We start from the raw sequence: 25636 nt of genomic DNA on the forward strand, positions 1-25636 counted from the left end.
GTAACCCGAGGTACCACTGTACTTCATAGATTCTAAGGATTGATCCCTGGCACTGGAAACAGATGAGCCCTGAGCACATTGTGCACATGTGTCATCTTCAGGGCTGACCCTATCATTAGGCAGAGTGAAACAGCTGCCTCACTTTGAAGATTATAAAAGGTGGCAGCAGCCCGCTCCCTGGCTGATCCTCCTAAGGCACTCCGGGTGCTTCCATCCTTATGAACCAGTGCCCCAGCAGCAGCAAAGCTATCCATGATACCTGTTTACCCCCCCCCCCAGGTAGCCTGCTACTTTGAGATGTGGTTGGAGGATGCTGCCTTTTAAAAATGAATAAATTTCTTTATTTGCATTTTCATACAGTGTACACAAAGAAAGCAACACAAAATCGCATAACTAATATGTATTAACCACTTCAGAACAAATTACAAGATGCGTACATGAATTTACAAAGAAACAAAGCACAGGGAAGGAAAATTCCACTAAGAAATGCCCTTTAGGGGAGTAGCAAGGGGCATCTAAACCAGAGACCAATAGTGTTTTGGTATTGTGTCATCCCCAAAGGGCTACTGAGAGATCAACAATACAATAACAGGATGCGACGTTTCTGTGAATGCGTTCTTTAACTTGCACTCAGTGATGTGCCTGTGATGTGCTCAGTCTATTTCTTAGCTAAAGGTAAAAATTCTGAAAGGTGAACAGAGTGTCATAGTAGCAGTTGTTGGCATCCATCTCCATTGTAGAAGTGAGCTTCAGCTGCTGGTCTCCAGAGGGGCAGGGGGTCATCTGGTCCTTCTCTTCGGGCAGCAAGCATCTCGCGCTGGTCTCTGCTCTAACACTGGTCTCTGCTGTGGAGAGAACCAGCAAGACACAGGATGCTTGAGGAGAGAATGGAGAGCAGAGAAATAGTTCAGCAGTGGCCAAGGCTTTTTGAGCAGGAGACAAGGAAGATTCCTTGGTCTGGAATGATGAATTTGCTTAGAGCAGACATATAACAACTATCTTGCCAACATGGCTTTCTGAGTTCTTGGTATGTTCTAAGTTGTCTTCCCTCTTTCTAGGTCACCCAAAATGGTCTCCTCTCTCCTGCTATAGCTGCTTGGGGTTCCACCTGTATCTAATTATGTATTGGAGAACTTGGGTTTCATTGTTTTAGGTCCGTCTAGGTCAATGGTCTAGGGAAACTAATCAAAGTCAAGTATATGTTTCACTCCTCTCAAGCCAAGAGAAGCTAATAACATCATATGAAGAAGGAAAAAAGTCAACAGATCCCCAACATTTCAATAAGGAACAAGCAGAAAATCTATACCGTGCATATCTATTAGCTCAATGTGTGCATTTTATTGCAAGGAAAAGAAAACAGTAAAATAATATAGTTCTCAGAAACGTCTATAAAAGATTGTTTCCACATTGCACTTACAATTGTTTTCTTTTCCCCCCTCCCTTAGCATTTCCCCCCATGAGTGTTTCTTGTTTCTACCCGGTTTGTCATTTGTAACACTACGTATGAACAAAGTTCATCCTTGACATATGTTTAATTTTATAAAGTGCCGTGTTTCTATGTGTGAAAGTAGATTTTTCAGGAACTTTGCATTTCAGTCCCTGCTTTTCACAGAAAAAAAATCCCTGATCCCTTATATCTTTGCCCAATCAATGTGGAGTTACTGTTAGTGGTCCCCCATGACTCTGATACATGGTTCGTTTCCACTTTGCATTCAGTATTGTGGGCCCAATTTTATGGAACTCCCTTCCAGTTGAAGTTAGAAAGGCCCCCTCCCTGTTGAACTTATGGCACCTACTGAAGACTTTTTTTTAATTCCAGCAGGCATTTTAACCGAATTCTGGTTTTATAATTTAATAACTTAAAGTGTTTTTTTTATTTGCATCGTTTTGAGTTTTTTGTGCACCACTTAGAGACAACTGTAATTAAGCAGTATATAAATTGCAGTTGGAAGAAATAAAATAATAAAAAAGAATAATGAGATGTATTTTTTAGGTGTTTAGGTGCCCACTGGTGGTTGTTTTTACCCAGAAGTCCAGCACCTGGATTTTTAGGTTGGCACATTAAGCTCAACAGATGCCTTTAACCTGGTGCTTTGGCTTGTCTTAGGTTGTTAAGAATTATACCGTAACAAACGTTGGACTAAAGGGTGAAGGGTGGCGTTTGATGAAACTATCAGGATGTCCAGATAATTGCTCAGAAACTTTCACATGCTGCTACTGTAGTGCTTGAACCTAAAATAGACTGTTAATGCACTGTCCTAACACATACTTAAAACTGTGTGGTGGGAGGGATAATGCTTGATATCAAGTGCTGAATTGAAATTATGGGGGTGAAATTAGCCATAAGTTTTGAGAATGCATAGCTAGGCTTTCGATCAATCTGGTGATGGGTTCTCTTTTTAAAAAATAAATAAATCAGAATAAAAAGAACAGGCTGCATTTTGTGGCAGCCATAAGGGGAGACATTAAGAGAGCTGGATAAAAATAATGTCTAAGTCATGCTAAGAACAGCATTTTTATAGGTGTATGGAGCAAAACAAGGAGGAAAATATAAAAAGAATTACCCAAACAGTCCTATTTCAGGGAATGAGATAGTCTTGGTTTTTCCGGGTGTTTCAGCAGGTATGCGTGAAGATCATTCCCAGGGTGTTTGTTAGGGCCTGAGAATGATATTCAGAACATGCCTTCAGGATGCTCTGATGTATTTCTGTCTGTACCCTGAGCTGGCATTCCATTGGGCAGGATGACTGGCTTTCCTGCTTAACACATTCTCTCATTTCAGTCATATATTTTAGTCATTTTTAATATGTATAAACTCCCTTTCCAAGGCAACACACAAAGCACGCGTGCACACACACACACACACACACACAGAGAGAGAGAGAGAGTTTAACAACCAAAATCTTGAAATAAGAATTTCTCAACTTTGTTGTCAAGACTATAATTCTAATTCAACAAAACCCGCAGCATCATTTGTCAGGGGGACAGTCGGCTGCATTCTTAGCAGAATATTTTTGGCAATGTGTAAAATCAGAATGTTTAACTTCGACTGGATTATGCCCAAAGTTTGCCAGTACTGTTCTTTCCCGGCAATTATATTTGAAACAAATGACTATTGTTTCTTTGTTTAAAACTCCTCTGTTTGTTGCCATTGTTCTTTCAACAGCTAGTTTATATGGCTCCCATTTGGGCTGTTGAGAGTTCTCTGCCTTAGCTTTATCTATCACTTTTGGTTCCGCTATTCTCTTCTCAGAGCCTTGTGAGGAGGGAAACAGTTGCCATAAACCACCTCTGAAGTAAACATGGAACTTTAGAAAAAAAGCTATTTAAAGCGATTTTTAAAAAGTTTTAAATAGTTCCTCTTGCTGCAGAAGCAATATAAACAACCTCAGTATCTAGATATATGCAAAATAATGTGCAGAGATATGGAACCTATCTCATCAGAACTCAGCTCAGACCAGCCTTCTGCCTTAACCGCTGGACACATTCATGCCAAATAAACATAGTGAGTGTGCATTTCAGTACACTAAAGTGTGATGTTCTTGGCTAAGTAAGTAATAACGTCACCATGGATGCAAGTTAAGAGTCGAAGTTACTATGTTTCCTATATGCACTATATTTTATTACACATTTCTACATTTCAGCCATGGTAAATGCAACTTGAGGGGCGTGTGTGGCGCTGTGGTCTAAACCACTGAGCCTCTTGGGCTTGCCGATCGGAAGGTCGGCGGTTCGAATCCCCGCAACGGGGTGAACTCCCGTTGCTCTGCCCCAGCTCCTGCCAACCTTTGAAGCACGCCAGTGCAAGTAGATAAATAGGTACCGCTGCAGTGGGAAAGTAAACAGCGTTTCCATGTGCTCTGGTTTCTGTCACGGTGTTCTGTTGCACCAGAAGCGGTTTAGTCATGCTGGCCACATGACCCGGAAAGCTGTCTGTGGACAAATGCCAGCTCCCGCCCGGCCTGAAAGTGAGATGAGCGGCACAACCTCATAGTCGCCTATGACTGGACTTAACCATCCAGGGGTCCTTTACCTTTACCTTTAAAGGTAAAGGGACCCCTGACCATTAGGTCCAGTCGTGGCCGACTCTGGGGTTGCGGCACTCATCTTGCTTTATTGGCCGAGGGAGCCGGTGTACAGCTTCCGGGTCATGTGGCCGGCATGACTAACCTGCTTCTGGCGAACCAGAGCAGTGCACGGAAACACCGTTTACCTTCCCGCCAGAGCGGTACCTATCTATCTACTTGCACTTTGACGTGCTTTTGAACTGCTAGGTTGGCAGGAGCAAGGACCAAGCAACTGGAGCTCACCCCGTCGCGGGGATTCAAACCGCCGACCTTCTGATCAGCAAGTCCTAGGCTCTGTGGTTTAACCCACAGCGCCACCCGTGTCCCTACCTTTACCTTTACCTTAAATGCAACTTGAAGGAAAGGTAACCACTATAAACAGGCACAGTTTCAGGCTTCACTGCAGGCCTGACTGGGTGTGTGAGCAGCAAGGAGCTTTCAACAAAACTGCTGCAAGCAATGTATTTTGGGGCAGGACACAGTCGTTTGTTTGCCCAGGCATGATTTAATAGGTGGAGAAAATTGTTAGGGAGTCTCTCTCTAGTAGAGAAGGCTGCAACATTTGAGACAAGCTTCTTCCTTGTGCTCCCCCTCTTGAAGTCAGGCACACTGGGCAGCCGTTAAAGTATCCGTTTTTGATGTGCTGCCACCTATTTTGTTTCCAGCAAAACAATGGCACCTGGAACATAAGTTATGTATGGCAAGTGTAAGTTGCAGTTTGCCGTGTCTTGACTTTAGGCAACCCCTGACTGTAAATATAGAGAGAAAGGGCTTGTTTATAGATCCAGTCTATAAACTGCGGGAAACCTGGCTCCTAAATCATGTCACTTTTATATATTATTTATGGTAGCATTTCCAAAACAACCTACAATTGGAGGACACTTTTTTTTCTCAAGTGAAATTGGAGGCATAGCTCACTCTTATGCTAAAGACGCTCACTCTTATGCTAAAGACAAACCTTTTAGTGTGGGAATAGCGGTAAGACAATAGATAGATAGATAGATAGATAGAGCATTCTAGTTTTCTAAAAAAATAGGTGCCAGAGCTCACCATGAATGTTAAGTTGTGGGTGAACATATCGGATGACACAGCGATTCTTCAAACAGCTCTTGTTTATTCACAGGCCAGGCCAGAACTGAACTGAAGGGTTCAGCCAGCCTGCTTATATAGAGCTCCACTAGAACGCAACAGTAACCACTTTCTGTAACTATCCAATCACTGAACGTCACTTTCAATCCCTTATTTGCATATGTGGACCTGAGTGAAAACTATCTACAGTATCCCCCTGCTGGCCCAGGGTGAGAACTTCAGTACATAACAATGAACTTCTTCATTGTTCTCTTAGAATGGCAGTGGTGCCCACCTGAGAGGTGCTGAAAAAAGCCATATGTTGTTGTTGTTGTTGTTGTTGTTGTTGTTTTGTGTGTGTGTGTGTAAAATATGGTGGTGTGCACAGTTCATCTTCCTTCCTATTTAATCCTCATAACAATTCTGTGAGGTAGCATAGGCTGACTGATGGTGTCTGACAGTCAACAAGCTTCATGGCTGAATGGAGATCTGGGTCTCCCTGGTCCTAGTCTGACACTGTAACCAGTACACCATCCTCTCTCTCTCTCTCTCTCTCATTCCTGTGATTCTGCATGTCATGATCCTGGGCACACCTCCAGGGTAAAAGGAGGCACAATCAGTTCAGTGACTCAGACAGAGACACAATAGACACCCTACTCTGAGGAGATTCAATTGTTCACATGAGGAAAGAGAAACTAGGTTGTTTTGCTTATTTCACTGCAAGACTGCGGTTGTCAAACTAAGACTAATGTTTCAGGATCCAGAGTCTGTGAATGAAGGCTTCCCACCTCAGGTGACCATACCTGCGCATGCAAGTGGGACAAGATGGAGCCATGTGTAATTGGTGGCAGGGCTCAAGGCATGACCCCATGTGTGAATCATGTGTGAAAGGGGACTTAGCAACCTTAAGCACCATCCAGTGTAGTGAGACTTAATTCTGATTAAATATGCCTAGCTTTTGGGATCTGGCTTCTAAGTTCGTTCTCGGGGGTTTCTCAGGCAGCTAAGTGCATTTTTGCAAAAATACAAGATGCTGGGTAGCAACTTAAAAGCATTAAAACCTCACTGCTGGTGTACTGCTCATTGCACAGTGTGGCATTGTTGCCTAGATACATGGCGACACAAAGCAATTGCCAGAACATTGACCAAGCTGGCAGTCATTGTTCCCTAAATGAGAATGGGGCAATAGTAAAATCTCAGAGCTAATGGTCGTTCCTAAATCCAAGTGTTAGGTATTGCTGGAGGTGAGGGGAAGACTTATGGTTGTGTTGTTTCAACTTCTGTTGACTAAAAGTCATAAGGTTGGGATTTCACACCCATAGATCCAAACACATGCTGACAGTACATTTAATAACCTGTGCAAGGTCGTTAAGATAATCCCTTTTTGGTTTTGCCTTGAGCCTCTGTGAATGATGTTGTTGTGACACTTGGCAGTGCAGCTCTCCGAAGGCTAGTTCGTGGTAGCCATAGGTAGATCTGAAACACTTTGAAGTTATTTGCCAAGGAATAGCAGTGTTTCCAGAGTTCATATTTTAACCCGAGTCTCATGATGCTTAATGCTATTCTTTAAGCCTTAATTCCTGGAGTTATATAATTGGGTGGAACTATGAGTTATCTTTTTTTTCTTTTTTTTAAGAACCTTGACCTCATGGTTGCCAAGAAAAATTTGGAAAACCTGACTCAAGTGTAAGCGAAACATTTAAAAATGAGAAGGCAAATAAAGTCAACTCTGTGAATGCTAGGCTGCTTCCACACTCAGCATTTACGGAGGAATAGCTACTCCTTGTTCACTCACCTTTTGTGGGCATCTGCATGATATCATTAAGAAAACTTCTCCGTCTCACGTTTTCCCTGTTCAGCTTCCATTTCCTTTTCAGAGCTCAGAAAATCTGACGTTTGTTCATTTGTTTTTAGCTCAATGGCATATCTATGGAATTTCCCCAGGTATAGATGGCCTTTATTTCTGCTGTTCTGATTTCTCTACCCATTTCCTTTTCTATGACCTGTCTCTCTTTTCTAGGAATCAGCTTTAACCTATCACGTCTATCACTTTAACCCTTCCTATACCAAACAGGATTGCCTATGTATCCATACCAAAAACAAAAACAAAATGCTTGGGAATATGGCTGGGAGTGTCAACAGTATTTAACCCTTTCCCCCCCACAGACAACATTCAGGTGGCTGGGAAAAGGAGGACTGACTACTTCATTTTTTAATTTGCAAAGGTATTTGTATGCCACTCCATAAAGATCGATGGGTGCCCTAAACCCGTAAAATCATAAACAGTATAAATACAGCAAGAAAACAAAACTCACTGCAACCCCAAAGTTAAAGCACTGAGAGGTCAGTACTAAATAAGTTAATTAAAAGGCCTGAGTGAACAGAAAGTTCATCATCTGTTGCCATAAAGACCAGAATGAAGGTGCCAGGTGACCTCAGCGAAGACTTTTCAATAACCAGAATATCCCTACTGAAAAGCCCTTTCCCCTGGTGGTTAGCAAGCTTACATAATTTTGCTGGTGATTTTGGAACAGGGCCACCGAAAGTGTTCACATATAGAAGAAGGCTTTCAAGTAACCTAGCCTACTATGGGCCATTAGAAATCTGGAAATAGAGTTGATGCTCCACTTCTAGCTTAAAGTAGAACAGCAGTGACTGAGAGCTACTGAATTGTCCAGGCATAGGCAAACTCGGCCCTCCAGATGTTTTGAGACTACAACTCCCATGATCCCTAGCTAACAGGATCAGTGGTCAGGTATGATGGGAATTGTAGTCCCAAAACATCTGGAGGGCTGAGTTTGCCTATGCCTGGAATAGTCAAATGTCTGGAAGCAGCCTTAATTTCCTCATTTTTAAGGAGGGAAGCTGGCTCATGGTTTTTAAACATGTGGAGGAGGCCTGTGCCTCTGACATGATATTGGCACAAGCTGGTGCAACTAGAATAAGGTAAGCAATTGTGTTGCTTCTGGAGTGCATATACTTCGGGTTGGATCCAGACAAAATGAGTCAGCTCCCATTGAAATCAGTGTGCCTTGGGACTAGCTCTTGACCTTGATTTCAGTGGGACCTCAGTGCAACCAGCATGTAGCATAAGCCTCTTTGAATACAGAAGGGACTTACTCCACAGATAAGATTTCCGCTTTATCCTGAATCCATCGCTTTGTTTAAACGTGCATGGTCTTGTGGGGAGTCTGCCACTATTCGTTCAACATTCTTTGCAGACTTGGGAGCTGCCTCCTCTATTGCTGGCTTTCTTGCACAAGCCATTCAGGTATTTTCTCTCTAAACACACTTTTGCTGCCCCGGTTTCTCTAGCAACACTCTTACTCTCTGATTCTGGTGTACTACAAGCTCGATGCTGGAGGAGGCTTTTCCGTTAGTGCCATTTGGATATAGATATAAAGGAGGCACTGTATGGGCCTGGACCTGGTGACCTCTGGCTATCTTCCACCTGCCCAGTTCTGTGTGAAAGTAAATCGCACCTCCAAAGCATATCAGCAAATGCTGTAACCTTTCACAGATAGCATCAGGTGAGTGTCCTATACCAGAGCACACGATTTAAGAGAGAGGCCTGCAAACAAAAATTCCGCTAGGTGTTTCAAATCAATACATGAACTTTAGTCCTCCCCCCCCCCCCGCAGTTCCAGGTCATACACACCTCATCTCCTTTGCCTGTTTGCCCCCCCAGATACATTTCCCCCACTGTAGCCTTCTTCTCTAGGCCATGATCTAACCTTCCTTTCTCTCCTTCCCTTCCTCTCCTCAGATCTGTGGCTTTCTCTCCTTCCCTTTGCTTCTTTTGCTTGTGTTGCCTTTAGAGGGGATTTGAACACTCAGCCACTGACAGTCACAAGGGGTACTTTGCCTGCCTCATGTTTGCTGGGGCTGATGGGAGTTATAGTCCAAATTGTCTGGAGGGCACTATGGTAGCTACTCATGATATAGAATAGAGAAGGGTCTTAAAGCAGACCTGTATACATTTCTGTTTGCAAGATTAAAAATGAAACTTAACTCAGTAATTCTAGGTATTTTCTGTGACGTCAGCTTCTTCTTTTCTTTTTTTTTTTAAAAATGAATCTCTTCCCCCCCCCCCTATTTTATATACACAAACATGAGGAACAGGAAAAGCTTGTTTAGATTTGCTAAGAAAAACAGACAAATGAAGCCAAGTCCAGGATACAGAATGTTCAGGTAGAGTCTAGTTTCCAGTCTCCACTAAAAACAGGCCCTCTTCTTCTATTATTTTAAACTTTTCAGCCTCTGTATGAAATAAAACACAGAGGGCAATTCAACACAGCCCTGGTAACAAAACTAGCTCCTTCATCAAAGGCTGTTTTATAACCAAATGGGTGTCCTAGTTTCCCCTATGCTGGTGGGTATAAAGATCTCATTCATTGTTAGTGAATCTCTATTTAATGAGAGACAAGTAGGTTGGGTGATCAAAAGAGAACCATATTCATGATTGGTAGCCTTGGTAATAGGGGAACGTTTGGTTTAATCTTGCCTTTGAGTGAGGTACTAGTTTCAGCGACTGCTTTTTTATTCACTTGGGGGCAGGGAGGAGGAACCTCCATTTGTTGTTGTACTACAGATTCCACTATAGAATCATAGAACTGTAGAGTTGGAAGGGACCACAACACCTGTCTGGTCCAATCACCTGCAATGCAGGAATCTTTTGCCCCACGTGGGGCTCGAACCCACAACTCTGAGATTAAGAGTCTCATGCTCTGCTGACTGAGCTATCCATCAGGACCATTGGCTATGCTGGCTAGGCCTGAGAGGAATTCCCAACAATGTCTGGCTACAGTTCCTCCATTCTTGACTTAGACATCCCTGTTATATCCCTGCTATATCAAGCTATTTTGAAATGACCTCAATTTGCCCTGAATTCAAGAGGTTATATGAGTTGCTAAAAAGAGAAGCAAAAGAAAAAAGAGTACACCAGAATGTGTCTGTACGGTGTATACGTGCATACAAGCGAATGCTTACTTATTTATTAAAATGTTTAGCAATCACACTTTCAGAAAAATATAGCAAGGTGGTGTTCAGCACGAAGCATAATACCACAGTGGTACCTCGGGTTAAGAACTTAATTCGTTCTGGAGGTCCGTTCTTAACCTGAAATTGTTCTTAACCTGAAGCACCACTTTAGCTAATGGGGCCTCCTGCTGCCGCCGTGCCGCTGCACGATTTCTGTTCTCATCCTTAAGCAAAGTTCTTAACCTGAGGTACTATTTCTGGGTTAGCGGTGTCTGTAACCTGAAGCGTCTGTAACCTGAAGCGTCTGTAACCCGAGATACCACTGCATAATAATAACATCAGTAAAGACATCTGCATTTCCAAAACACGCCCCCCCCCAAAGAGCACATGTGAGTTGGGAGCAGGGCTTGGCACTGTGAGCCTCTCCCCTCCTCACGCTCATTCACCGTATGCGCCATAAATGTATAAAGCGTGCTAAAGCCACTTCCCCAAGGCCACTGAGTGAATTCATGGCTGAGGTGAGATTCAAAAAACCACAGACTTCCTGGCTCACAGTTCATTCTCTTTAACTCTCTGCTGTACTACATACGTACTTAAATTAAAGCAGGATGTTAACCTGCTATATATATATATCCACACAAACACACACATCCCTCCACCCCTCCTAATTCATTCATCTCCCAGGTGTTCAGAAAAGCAGAGGTTGCTAGGTATTCTCATCATGCCCTATCTCAAGGTATTGATCAGTTCCTGCAATCTCAGCCTTATCTGTTTGCTCAGCAACAAATCTCTTTCATTCACACCAGCGACACACAGGAACTGAATGGATCCTACAGTACAGAAAAACATCAGTCGGCTATTTAAACCCCCCCCCCCTTTTTTTTGACACTTCATTTGAATCCTCTTTGGTTTCCATAAGAGGGACGTGCCTGCTTTGCTTGACATCAGAAACCATTCCCGCCCACCCATTGTGTCTGTGGGATGGTTACAATATGAAAGATGTTAACTGTAGGAAAACGTAGTCATACACTGAACCAGGTGGGGATGCATTTCTTTTCGTGGCAGAATGTATGCAGAAAAAAGGGGGGGTGAGGACAGAGCACAATAGGGGAAGAGGAAGCAAAGAGGTGCTGCTCTAGAAACATGCATTGTACCAAATTTGATGGCCTTCTGGTCTCAGACACAGTGTGTCCCATTGGTAAAAGGTAAAGGTAAAGGGACCCCTGACCATTAGGTCCAGTCATGACCGACTCTGGGATTGTGGCGCTCATCTCGCTTTATTGGCCGAGGGAGCCGGCGTACAGCTTCCGAGTCATGTGGCCAGCATGACTAAGCCGCTTCTGGTGAACCAGAGCAGTGCACGGAAACACCGTTTACCTTCCCGACGGAGCGGTACCTATTTATCTACTTGCACTTTGACATGCTTTCGAATTGCTAGGTGGGCAGGAGCAGGGACTGAGCAACGGGAGTTCACCCCATTGCAGGGATTCGAACCGCCAACCTTCTGATCGGCAAGTCATAGGCTCTGTGGTTTAACCCACAGCGCTACCCGCCTCCCTGTCTCATTGGTAGCTTGCTAAGAAAAGCCTTCGAGAATGGCCCACCTTTGAGTATACATCCTTCTTCTTCTGTAACTGCCAGTTCTCCATCCCTCCATTAACTGATCTTTTCGAAATAGAAATAAAATAATAATAGTAATAATAATAGTGATGGTTCCAGGGATTGAATCAGGGTCTCTCTTGCGCGCAGAAGGCTTGCAGGTTCAACCTCTGACTTCTTTTATTTCTCATTTTTGTTAAAACAAACAAAACAAACAAAAAGGGGACCAGATAGTAGACAATGGAGAAAAAATCAGTGCCCGAGACCCTGATGAGCTGCTATCAATCAGCGTAGGCAAGTCTGCCATGTGGGCAAATAGTCTCACCTGCCAAGGCAACTTTCTATGTCCCTCTAGTTTAAATTCAACCCCTATTCCCTACCAGTTGTTTGTAGTGAGAAAAACATTGGATCTCCAAGGGACCTGTATGTGTGGTTTAAAATACAGTGGTACCTCGGGTTACATATGCTTCAGGTTACATATGCTTCAGGTTACAGACTCCGCTAACCCAGAAATAGTACCTCGAGTTAAGAACTTTGCTTCAGGATGAGAACAGAAATCGTGCTCCGGTGGCATGGCAGCAGCAGGAGGCCCCATTAGCTAAAGTGGTGCTTCAGGTTAAGAACAGTTTCAGGTTAAGAACGGACCTCCGGAACAAATTAAGTACTTGACCTGAGGTACCACTGTAAAAGCTAAAATGGGTGAAAGCTGCTAACGTGCAGTTCTTCCTCTTCCTTCTTCCTTCTTTCCCAGTATCAAGACTTCGGGCAAAGAAAATGTGATTGGCTAGGAGTCCACCAACACCAAGCTGATTCTAACAGAACCAGAAAAAACAGTGCTCAGAGAAGCTTCTTTTGATTTCATTTTACTCAATATAAATTCAATTAACAACAACAATAATAATAATAAGCATAAATCTTTGACTCCACTGACTTTAGGTATTTGGAGTGTTGCATGGATTGTCCCTGAAGCTCATGGTATGCATTAAAGATTCTCAGTTCATTGACTTCACAGGAATGACTCCTAAATTGGACTTTTATGAAACTGAAATGTTAGGCAGTCATCCCAGTGCAGCAACTCTGGTGTGTGTCTAGAATACCACCCATCTGCGAAGGCTGCTCTGTTCATTCCAGTGGGGGCACAGCTATGGACGGTCCTTTGTATGATGGAACCAGTTGCCCTTTGTTGACATAAATGGGGCACCCCATATGTGTAAGTAGCTTCCACGTGAACACAGCAGGAAGTACAGCTCATCAGGGCGGTTGACTAGATTTTACGTTCTTTAGTACTGTAAAAATTTATATCTAATCATGATTGTGAGTAAAACATTGGTCAGAAAAGACCTGCGTGGTTGTTAAATTTGTACCACATAGAATTTCTGGTTTAACGGAGTGTCTTTGGAATACTTTTGTCTACATCATGAACCAGTTGGAAAGAATTCTTTTCATGTTTAAGGATTTGATTCAATTAAAAAACATTGCTTAAGTTGGGGTTTTGCTTTAATTTATTTTATTGAGTCCAGCTGACTGGACTGAATATTGTTAACAATGGCACTTCCTCTCTTCAACATAATGTAGCATTTTAAGTAGCTAAACCACATGTGGATCCAATCAAATGTTGTCTCATTCCCATTCTTGTGGGAATGGGTATGCCCTTCTACAAAACAATACGCTATATATACACTCACAATTGTCTTTGCTCCTCATTCCTACACACTTTGTATATACAAACCCACACATTCTACTGCAACTTAGCTTGTGCATGGTTTTAGTTTAACCTTTTTTCTTTTCTTTTTTTACACCAAATATGTTATGTTGTAGTAGCCACAACATGTCCTTAGGCAAGCTGCTATCTCTGACCCAAACCCTCATTCCCTACATCAAGAATTTTGGGATATTTGTACTCCAAAATTCATAATATTCCAAAATTCATAGTAGGGCAATGCCTTTTATTAGGCTAACTAATGAGTAATCTTCTGAGTTCTTTTGAATTCTTCACAAGCGTAGATGTTAAGCAAAGCAGGGAGTGGGGAGGAGAAGAGTTATAGAGAGGTACAGTGGTACCTCGTGTTACATATGCTTCAGGTTACATACGCTTCAGGTTACAAACTCCGCTAACCCAGAAATAGTGCTTCAGGTTAAGAACTTTGCGTCAGGATGAGAACAGAAATTGTGCTCCGGCGGTGCGGCAGCAGTGGGAGACCCCATTACCTAAAGTGGTGCTTCAGGTTAAGAACAGTTTCAGGTTAAGTACGGACCTCTGGAACGAATTAAGTACTTAACCTGAGGTACCACTGTATTTAAATTGTAAGGTCTGCATTGGTGGTACATTCTATCCAACCACTACCTAATTCAGGTTCTGTTGACTTTTCCCACTTAGTACACCACCTAAAATTAATCCCAGAGGGTGGTATTCAGCTAAGTTGTACCAGGAAGTTCACCAGACAGGCAGACAGGGAGCACAGAAGAAATACCCGTCTGTAGGCCCTTTAAGTACTGTAGTTCTCAAAAAGCTGTGGAGCCCAGAAGACATGGACTGGATGCAGAAGCTCAAAAGGCTTCCTTCCACCTTGATTCTTGGTCAGAAACAAGGTGTTAACTCTGGTGCTGCCTTGGGGGTTCCTCTGCATGACCAGAACAGCATAATTCACCATCAAAATCTCTAACTTGTCTCTGTTCTGCTTATTGGCCCCCATCTAATCTGTTCCTTTTCTCAAGACACCTGTTCTGAACACATTGCACAATGTAGTTCCGATAAAGCTCCACTGATTTCAATGAGAGAAGTGCAAACCCATCCTTACATTTTCATTGAAATCAGTGGGACTCAACTGCTGCAATCCTATGCACATTTACCTGGGCATGAGTCTCACTTGGCTTAGCAGGAGTTACATCTGAGCAATCATAGATAGCATCATGTTGAAAGGGGGCTTACATTTGCCTAGATTTTGCCCATTGTGAGATCCTTAACGTTCTGTGGAATAGATAAAGTCAATCCCCCACTTTCTCTTGTGCTGAAATCCTATTTTCTTTGGGCTCTATTGTAAATTGCATGCATGCACGCACATTCACACACCACATATGGGTGAGGGTTTCATGTACTGTATTTTTCCATATATAACACGCCCCCCGTGTATAAGACGCCCCCTATTTTGGGGGGTTAAGAAAATGGGGAGAGATTGCCCCTGCGTATAAGACTACCCTCCCTTTTTAAAAAATATTTTTCAGTTAAAAAAAACCAACCCTAGTGTTATACACGGAAAAGTACGGTATTTGTTTTCCCCTAATGCTCATTATGTTCTGAGTTTATGAACCACAGAGCAACCTCATGCCTTTCCTTCTGAAATGAAAAATAATCCTAACTTACTGAAACAAGTGAGGGAAATGTGTACTGGTCATAGACACGTCATTTGCAAATCTAGATATGTGTCTTCTGCTTCCCCGCTAATCAGATGATCTCATAAAACTACAAAGTTCCCCACGGTTAGGTGCTGTCCCCAGAGAAACAACAAGAACATCTAAGAGAATGGCTGCTTCTAGTGTTACCCTATGTTAAAGGTAAAGGTAAAGGTAAAGGGACTCCTGACCATTAGGTCCAGTCGTGGCTGACTCTGTGGTTGCGGCGCTCATCTCGCTTTATTGGCCGAGGGAGCCGGCATACAGCTTCCGGGTCATGTGGCCAGCATGACTAAGCCGCTTCTGGCGAACCAGAGCAGCACACCGAAACGCCGTTTACCTTCCCGCCGGAGCAGTACCTATTTATCTACTTGCACTTCAGCATTCTTTCAAACTGCTAGGTTGGCAGGAGCAGGGACCGAGCAATGGGAGCTCACCCCGTCGCTGGGATTCAAACCACCGACCTTCTGATTGGCAAGTGCTAGGCTCTGTGGTTTAACCCACAGCGCCACCCGCATCCCTACCCTATGTTAAAGTGTATAACAAATTGTTACCAGTGAGTAAAGCAATTGTATGGCTTCCTTCCCCCCCCCCCCAAAGTGAAGAAAAGTGAAACAAAACTGGACAGTATATGGCTGTACCCAACTAACTTCCACAGACAGTGGACGCATTGAACTTAATGGACCTAAGTTAGACATGTCCACGAATTTCAGTGCATCCTGCTCTGACTATGACACGAAGTGGGTTTTTTCCACCAATGGGTACTCAAGGGTACATAGTACTGGCACCTCTTTTTGTTGTTGTTGTTGTTGTTAAAAAGTGTGGCACTTACTGTAACAACTTAATGGTGAATACTGGCACCTCTTTTTGTAGGGAAAAAAAAGCAGATGCACTGAAATTCATGGACATGTGGGTTGTATGACATTAGATACAACCCACAGTATGTAAAACAATAAAAATAAAAAGATTCAGTACTATGTATAAGACATCTAGGGCCACCTTGCCCACCATGCTTCACTCTTAGTGGCAGCTGCAGCAGTGGGCATCTTTGTGGGCAGGCACGGCAGCGGTGCACAGGCTGAGGAGATACGGATCTGCTGCTCCTCTTGAACCGCCGTCTGAGGCAAGGGATTCACCTCGGCTATTGGGTGGGCCAGCACTGCTCCCAGGAGGTGCAGGTGTGTGGTGAAATTGTGGCCTGGTTGTGCTTGGACAGACAGCAGACCAAGCAGTTACATGCCCTCTGTTACCCGGCTAAGAAGAGTTTGGACTTGATATCCCGCCTTTCACTCCCCTTAGGGAGTCTCAAAGTGGCTAACAATCTCCTTTCCTTTCCTCCCCCACAACAAACACTCTGTGAGGTGTGTGAGGCTGAGAGACTTCAGAGAAGTGTGACTAGCCCAAGCTCACCCAGCAGCTGCATGTGGAGGAGTGGGGAAGCGAACCCAGTTCACCAGATTACGAGTCCACTGCTCTTAACCACTACACCACACTGGCTAATAGTTGTTTGTACTGACCCTTTAGTTCAACTGGTAGGGAACCTATCGTGGATGGTCAGAGCTGTAGCAGCTGAGCAACACTTGAAGGGTCATAGGTCTCCAGCCCTGTTGTGCCCAGTTTTGGTAAATCAGTTTAGCATGAATGAAAGGCCAGCAGAGGCATCAGCTCAGTGCTCAGTACAGAGAGCTTGGAAGGATTTGTTAAAATGATGCAGCAGCTGTTCCCTTGTGATTTTTTTCCAGTTAGATTAACATCCTTCCACTACTGATTATCTGATTATATTTCCTGTTGGGAGGATGCAAAAAAAAAAGAAAGAAAGAAAGAAAGAAAGAAAGAAAGAAAGAAAGAAAAGAAATGTACCAGAGACTAATGTCTATATGTATGTTTTATAGCTCCCTTCGTCGGAGGATCGCAGGGCAGTTTACGGCATAAAAACGCAAAAATTCATAATGACAAACAAAACATTACCCACTTTAAAAGGCCATTGATTGCTTAATTAGCCAAAAGCCTGGGAGAAGAGGGATGTTTTTGCCGGGCAGTTATCTGCTGCTGCTTGTCTCCCCTTCTTCTTTTTCTTCTGAGTGTCTGCTAACCCACATGTTTATAACAGCAAAAGTCGCACCATGGATGATTTAGCAAGGCAGAATGGGGTGAGTGTTTGTTTTAGAAAAGCGCAGCAGCTGCATTTAGAAAGTACGTATTGCCTAGGGAGATAATTGGTGCTATACTTGGTTACTAAATTGGGCCCACGCAGGGATTTCACCAAATGCAAATGAGACAATGCACAATACGTATGAGTCAATGTGTGTCCTCTATGCTTTCAATGTTCAGGGGTGGAAGGTGGCTGGTGATGGAGCTGACCTTTCAAAGCAACACATTTGAAAACCACATTGTTATGATCACCAGAAGTTCCTGAGGGGCTCTTCTGAGAGACGGGCTAGGACATTGCCTTGCTTAGATGTGTTGCTGCAGTGTGCAGCCTTTCTTGAGAGCCAGTGTGGTGTAGTGGTTAAGAGTGGTGGATTTGTAATCTGGGGAACCGGGTTCGTGTCTCCGCTCCTCCACATGCAGCTGCTGGGTGACCTTGGGCTAGTCACACTTCTCTGAAGTCTCTCAGCCTCACTCACCTCACAGAGTGTTTGTTGTGGGGGAGGAAGGGAAAGGAGAATGTTAGCCGCTTTGAGACTCCTTTGGGTAGTGATAAAGCGGGATATCAAATCCAAACTCTTCTTCTTCTTCTTTCTCTGCAGCAGACCTGGTCCTTGTTCTTCCCCTCAATCTAAATCTCCCCTTAACATACAATCAATACTGGTTTCTCTCATAGAAGCACAGAAAGGTTTCTTACAGGTCGTTGTTTGTTCTGTCTCACTTCTGGCACTTTTGGAGCTTTAGGCAGGTTCCCCTCCCCCCCGCCCCCAGTCTTATCTGAAGATCCCAGGGAACTTTTTGCAGGAAACGCATATACCCTTCCACCTTCTTCTCATAAATAAGGAGATTTGTAAGGAAGGGAAGACTTCCTCTAGGGCAGCTGTGAGGAACCTTTGGCCCTCCAGATGTTCCTAAACTACAACTCCCATCAGCCCCAGCAAGATTCAGGGATCATGGAAGTTGTAGTTCGGCAACCTATTGGGGGGGGGCAAAAGGTTCCCCACACCTGCTCTAGGGAATGCTAGGAATGAATTTTATTGTTCGTTTTTCAAATTGTGGGGCCAAATAATAGATGATGTGCAGGTATGTGAAACAACTTGGAAGGCTGGATTTAGGAGTGGGGAAAGAAAGTGCGTAGCATGCTCATTTATGTGCAGGGATTGGTTTGCAGCTGGGGAGGATCACATCATGTGACCCCCCCCTTTCTATCTGCAGTTGGGGTGATTCAGCAGGCAAAACCACATGGTGGGTTTGATGCACAGAGGATGTTTAAGCCAGTCTCCACATAGTGATTGTACTGCATAGAAAGTCCCTCAAGCAGCTTGAACATAGCATGAGGAAAGCACACCTTTATCAGACCAAGGAAACATCTAGCAGTCTTCACACACCATTTCCAGCAATGACCACTCAGATGCCTTTGGAGACCGCACAACTAGAGCATGAGGGCAACAGTCCTTCTTTGTTGTTGTGTCTCCTCCATTGCATGACTGGTGTTCAGAGGGACTCTGTCTCTGAATATTTCGCTTTTGTGGATAATGGCCATCTAACCCAAGCCTTCAGTGGATCTGTGTCATCTCAGTGAAGGCAGGGACCACCGCCACAGCTTATGGCAACCAATTCCTTAATTGGTGGGAAAGTACCATTTTTGCTCTCCACCAAATCTACTAAGAATCAGTTCCAATGGGTGATCCTGAACTCCAGTGCTGAGTGGGAGAATGCATTCTTTCTCCCTATCAATCCCTATAATTTTATAAAGCTCTATCCTATCTCTGCTTAATCATCTTTTTATCTACTATAGCAGTCACATTTGCCACAAAGAAATGGGCATTACAATTTTCACAGCAGAATCATAAAACCATGAACAATAGATAAACACCCTGGAGCCCTTGTGTACATGTGGAGAGGAACTATGATCCCACCAGGGTTCCTGGGTACATGCATTTCCAGAAGTGTTCCTTTCATTTGTACTTCATGTATTCACTGTAGGAAACAGTGTGGACCTCTGGCGAACACAAGAGCTTCGCGAAGCATGGAAGTGCTTTGAGATTGATGTAAAGCTGTCCACTGAGTGCCTAAAGCTTAGCTCATGAAAATAATGTAATGTAATAATGTAATAACCCATGCATATGTGTTTACTGTGCCCCCACAATTATAATTTCTCAATAAGTATTTATAGTCTCCTGCACATCCCAGGTGGAATACAAGCCAAAGATTTCAAGCAAGTGACCCAAACAGGAACATAATCTCCCTTAATGTTTGACATGAGTAGCCTCCAAGAATGACTTCTGCTTGCTTATTGATAGCACCCCGTTTTAAATACAGCAACTAGTTGAATTATAAGAGAGCAAGACTCATAGCTGTGTAAATTAGGACTGGATGATTGGCCAAGGCAGTTCTGGAATATACCAGCAGCTGAATTTTGCATCAGTGCGTAAGAACATAAAAGGCCAAAGACCCATCTAGTCTGGCTTCCTGTTCTCACAGGAGCCAACCAGATGTCTCTTGGGAAACCCAAAAGCAAGACCTGAATACAGCAGCACTCTCCCCAGTTGTGATTCCCAGCAGTTGGTATTCAGATGCATGTGGCACCCAACACTGGGAAGTTTACCAGTTCAGTGCGAATCCATCAACCATGGGTTCTAAAAGAACACCACTTCCCTCTTTGACCCAAGAAACCACAGCGGTCTCCTTGAAGTCCTCATTCACCAAACCATCCCACATGAATCCTTAGAACCCTTACTCATCCGTGCTTTCCTATGCCAGTTGGAAGAGTTGCAACCTTCAAATCAGTCTGGTTCAAGCAACTTAAATCAGCCCAAACATGTCAGATACACTGAAAGGGAGAGCAAGCAAACACAAGGAATCAAATGCAACAGTTAATATAGTTTGTTGTGGCCAGAGGGGAGGGGGACTTTTTTTTTTAGGCTTGTTTGCAGACATGGGAATCCCCTAGGTTGGTATGCAGCAATTTGCAAATTAGTTCAGGCAGTTTCATTTTTTTTAATGACAAATCAGCCTTTTAAAATACTCTCATTTTGAAACTAGAAAGACTGCTAATATAAGTGACTGCTGGAAATCCCCCTTTTTCAGATACTCTAATTTACCGTGGTTACTTGTTGCACTGGTTTCACTACAAAAACAAATCACTTATTAACATGATCTGCCCTGGTAAAAAAATAAATGGGCTTCTTTCTGGTGTTTCTTTCCAGCATACTGCATTTCTTTAAAACATTGTGAGCAAAGTTAAGCATATTAAGCCCCATTGATTACAGTGGAAAGTATGCCGGCCTGTGCATCTCTTGCCTTTTGAAGTCAATGAAACTTAAAAGCACTTAACTTTGACCAGATCATATCCTTAAAAACAACAACAACAGTAATAATGCTATAATAATGAACGTGCATTAAAGTACAAAGTGCAATGTGAAACTGGGGCAGGTTTAAAATGCATCATCTTAGCATATGGCAAATGTGTTTATTGAATAAAAACACATCCATCTGGACGTGCCTGTTGTCAGCCAGTTGCTGCCTGCTACCACCCACTGTTTACTCAGAAACACTCGCCCTAGTTCCTGACCCAAATCGTAAATCCAGGTTAAATAGATACATCTTCTGGCTCTTTCTCCTGTGGGTGCAAAAATCAGCTTGGTGTCATACCTTCAAACCAGACTTTGGTTTTAAATTAGCCAGAAAAAAACCCCAAACACCTTAGCGTTACATTATCTCAGTTATGTTCAGTTAAGGTGATGATGATAATAGTGATGATGCTGGATGCTGATGATATAATCCTTCCCACATTGATGCAGGTTCTGAGTTTGAGTTAAAACCTGACCAAGACCACCCAGTTAAGTTCATGTGGCTGGAATGAAAATTGAGGTAGGGATTTATTGACTCACTTGGGATGGGCAACTAAAGACCTACCTGATGTCATACCCCCTGCTGCCCAACAACCAGAAGTCCCTTGCATAGCTCATGATCCAGTGTCACACATGCCATTCTGCACCTCAGCCAATTATTTTTTAAAGTATAAGACATGGGCAAAGGGCTTTTCAATCCCCTTCCCCAGTGGTTCCATCAGAGTCCTTCCTTTACACACCTTTGCCTTTGTGCAAGCAAAGACCCAAAACATTGGTGGGAAGCTGAGGTACCTAAAGAAAGAGCTCTTCCAGGTCTCTGCTGGTGTCCACACTGGTCAAAGTGTCCTTTGGAACATAGGAGACTGTTGTCTATATGGACTCCTTGTTCTGTATAAATACCACCATGGCTATCCAACCTGCTACCCTCCAGATGTTCTGGAGTACAATTCCCACCATCCGTTGTTTCTCAATCTTGGGTCACCAGCTGCTGTTGAGTTACGACTCCCACCAGTGGTCAGGGATGATGGGAGCTGTAGTCCAACCGCAACTGGAGATCCAAGATTAGGAAACCCTGCCAGTGACCATGCTGGCTGCAGGTGATGACAGTTGTGGTCCAAAATATCTGGAAGCATTGGCTACAGCATGGACACTACAATCCCTCTTAATGTTTCAGATTTTGGGAGTTCATCTGTGGCAGCAGCCAATGAGGCTGCTCCTTGGCCTACTTCATTTCAAATATGGCTTCTGTTTAAAATCTGTTGCTGGCCAGAGGCTCTTAGGAACTGTGCAACTCCTGCTCCCGTGTGCATTCTTATTAGTCTGTATAAAATCATAAAGCACAAATGAGCATTCTTAGCAGCCTGTGAAGTAACTTAGTGGTCAGATTAACGGAACTGTAGATAACAGCAATGATCCAACGATTTGCATGTACTGTATGATTGCTGACAGTTGCATCTTTGGGAAAGGAGGCAGGAGGCTTAATTCAACATATACCACCAAATTAATTAGCTGTTCTCAAGACTAACAAAGTTGGTGATCTGCCTGGCATTCCATACGCATTTTGCCTGTTCTGTAAACACAAATAGGGGAGGCATCATCTAGTCCTTTGCCTCAAGCAGCAAAACATCTTGGACTAACCCCGCACCCCTGAAGAGGAAATACAAAGATCTATGCATCCTGATAAATACTGTACCTATTTTCAACAGGTGGTTACATGAAAATACATTTCCATTTGGCCAGGAAGGTGAAAAGAGTTATGCGGATGCCCTCAGTGGAACTGTGTCACATTTTAGAAATTCTAGAACAGTATCCCCTTCCCTTCAGCTTTTCATTTGCAACATGCAAAGCAAGTGATGAATTTAACTTTCGGAGTTCCAGTCCGCAGTAGCTTTTCCCCCTGGTGCTGCTGCTTCTGTCTGGCAAAAGCACTTGATTCACATGATACATGCCCCGGCCTGCAGTGATGCTATCGCTTTTTCTTCTGAAATTTCTCAGGCTGCTGTTAAATTTGCTGCATACTTGAGCTGCTGATCTCCATGTGATCTAGCCGCCTGCGAATACTGCTGTTTTCAGTGGGGGTGGGTTTGATTCTGCTGAAACTCCTGTTTAGCTTCCGTGGCATAGTTATCCCAAACTATCCTATGGCAACCTATAAGGTAATACTGCGGCTTGAGCTTTTGTAGGCACCAGATGAAAAGAAAAGAAAAGTCTTTCCTAGAGTTATCCAGTTGTGTCTTGTGAAACCATTATGATTCTTTGCTTCCCTCGCCTTCCTTTCTCTATGGAAAATGTTTCAGACATGCATGGCTTTTAATGGGCAGAAATCTTTATCCAGTCTCCCAAACCGAATCTAAATTTATTGTCCATGGATGTTGTTTTCTGTCTCTACAGGTGCTTGCAGTGCAGACAGTGATATAATCATCTTTATGAATGGTTAATTAGCTGCAAAGAATGAGTGTAATGTTTTGCATTTTGCTTCCATGATTAATGCCGACCGGAGAGGGAAAGACTTGGCAGAACAAACACATCTTTTGTTGTAAGTTGTGCAGAACAATGCTGCCAGGCAGATCATTTTTTCCCCTCCTTTTAAGGTATCCGCTGTTATTCCTTGTCTAAATTAGATTCTGAAGTGCTTCCATTATATCGCTGCCCATCTGAGTTCACAAATAGCTTTCTGTCCTTGTGAAATACGAAACACATTAGTTAATTGAATGGAATGCTTGATAGTGGACTGCAAAGAACAAACTTGGCATTATAATAAATTCGCAGCGAGCATCAGAAACCTGAGAATCGCCTTGTTGAATCAGACTAAGGTCCTTGCAGTCCAGGGATGCGTAAACTGTGGCTCTTCAAAAGCTGGGCTCTTAATTCCATCAGCCCCAGACAACGTAGCCAGTAGAGAGGATGGGAAATTTAGGGACCGTAGGCTTCCATTCCTGACGTATGCCAATGTTCTGTTTCCACAACAATACAAACACAACACGTGGGCTAATAGTTAGCAGAAAATATATAATAGAATAATGATATCATCCAAATTACTCTATCTAGTGAGCACTGATCCTTAGCATGAATCTTACTTACATATTCTGTTGAAAAATATTGGCTGATGAAGACTATTACGAAACAGTAGTATCATTCCGGAGACACTGTCCTTTTGAGGCTTTTGAGACGTCTTCCGTTGAAACTTTTGAAAAACTATTGAGAGACTTTACTTTTGAAACTTTTGAGACGTCTTCGGTTGATACTTTTGAAAGACTATTGTGAGACTGTCCTGTTTTGAACACACGGCTTGACGGTCCTCGCTTTGTTGTTGTTGTTGTTTAGTCGTTTAGTCATGTCCGACTCTTCGTGACCCCATGGACCAGAGCACGCCAGACACTCCTGTCTTCCACTGCCTCCCGCAGTTTGGTCAAACTCATGCTGGTAGCTTCGAGAATACTGTCCAACCATCTTGTCCTCTGTCGTCCCCTTCTCCTTGTGCCCTCAATCGCTACCACTCTGTTATATTGTATTTATAAACTTTGATTAGCTTGCTCCTATACAGTGGTACCTCAGGTTACATACCCTTCAGGTTACATACGCTTCAGGTTACAGACTCCGCTACCCCAGAAATAGTGCTTCAGGTTAAGAACTTTGCTTCAGGATGAGAACAGAAATCGTGCTCTGGCGGCATGGCAGCAGCAGGAGGCCCCATTAACTAAAGTGGTGCTTCAAGTTAAGAACAGTTTCAGGTTAAGTACGGACCTCTGGAACGAATTAAGTACTTAACCTGTGGTACCACTGTAATTTGAATGATAACATTATTCTATTATATATTTTCTACTAACTATTAGCCTACGTGTTGTGTTTGCATTGTTGTGATTAGTACTTATTGCAACACAGTGGTTTGTTTTTGGTTCAGTATTCTGTTTTCAACAGTGGCCAACGAAAGAGAGTAGTAATAATAAAATGCAGAATACCTCTCAAGGCTGGAGCAGAGGTGACGTGGGTGGGAGATCTAGCTGCAGAATGGAACTCCTGAATCTTGTCTGTTTTCTGTATCTTATATAAACCTACACACAAAATAACCCCTTTTGAAAATAGCCCCCCAGCCCCAGAAACACTTGATCAAAATTTGCTTTTCTCCTGGGCCTGACTTAGATCACAAGACTCCAGCTGGCCTTTTCTGAGATACACATCTAGGTATGTGTTTGTCTTTATATATAGTATACAATATATATTGTGTACTATAGAAATCAATGCAGTGGATTAGTGCCCATTATAAATTACGCATTCAGAAGAGAGAGAGAGAACGAGAACAAGGTACTAAGGTTAAATATAAAGGAATTAGCTATGCAGACTTGAAGCACTTAGTGCGTGAAATCATCTTGATGGATGGCTCGAAATTGTAAAGTTGTGTTTGTTCATGTAGTACAGAAACCGCATCTGACACTATGTTGATATACATGCCATATATCTATTTCTTTAATTGCTGGGTTTTGAGCTATTCTTGGTTCTTTGTGTCTCGCCTTCTTTTTGATCTGATATCTAGTATTAATCATTTATTCACGGTGGTAGAAGCCAGACAAATGAGATAAATTATGCCGTGTTCTCTCGACAGGATAATTAAAGTCAACTGAAAGATCACAATGGCAGGTTTAGATAATATTATATGTATCCACCCCTGATTTGTCTCGCCAAGGACCCTATTTCACAGTATTAAGCACAGCTAGCCTTTTTTGTCCAGCTTTGTAAAGGCCTAGTAGGGGGACACATGGTTAGAAAGGAAATTCATCAACGAAAAAAGAGGGCATGGGTTGGCATAACATTTAAATATGAGGAATATCCTCCATAAAGTATAATTGGCCACTCTACGGCCTAGCTTAGGGCCATCCATTAAGAGTCCAGGAGTCAGCAAACTTTTTCAGCAGAAGGCCGGTCCACTGTCCCTCAGACCTTGTGGGGGGCCGGACTATATTTTGAAAATAAAAATAAAAATGAACGAATTCCTATGCCCCACAAATAACCCAGAGATGCATTTTAAATAAAAGT

General features: G+C 43.1%; 2 protein-coding genes across 5 annotated transcripts in view; one reads left to right on the plus strand and one right to left on the minus strand.

The window, feature by feature from the left end:
* BCL2 (BCL2 apoptosis regulator) overlaps nt 1-25636 on the plus strand; it is a 181287-nt gene that overhangs the window by 78290 nt on the left and 77361 nt on the right. The gene's annotated exons all lie outside the window — the stretch shown is intronic.
* LOC310714353 (uncharacterized protein) overlaps nt 1-25636 on the minus strand; it is a 41638-nt gene that overhangs the window by 5250 nt on the left and 10752 nt on the right. Inside the window, exon 1 of one of the 2 annotated variants that reach the window (XR_014529650.1) lies at nt 6931-8440. The exons of the other annotated variant lie outside the window; for it this stretch is intronic. The gene's annotated coding sequence lies outside the window, so the exon portion shown is untranslated. Of the gene's footprint in view, nt 1-6930; nt 8441-25636 lie in introns of those variants that run through there. 2 annotated transcript variants of the gene reach the window in all.

This window comes from Podarcis liolepis (genome assembly GCF_965112155.1).
Source record: "Podarcis liolepis genome assembly, chromosome: 8".
Taxonomy (NCBI): Eukaryota; Metazoa; Chordata; class Lepidosauria; order Squamata; family Lacertidae; genus Podarcis; species Podarcis liolepis.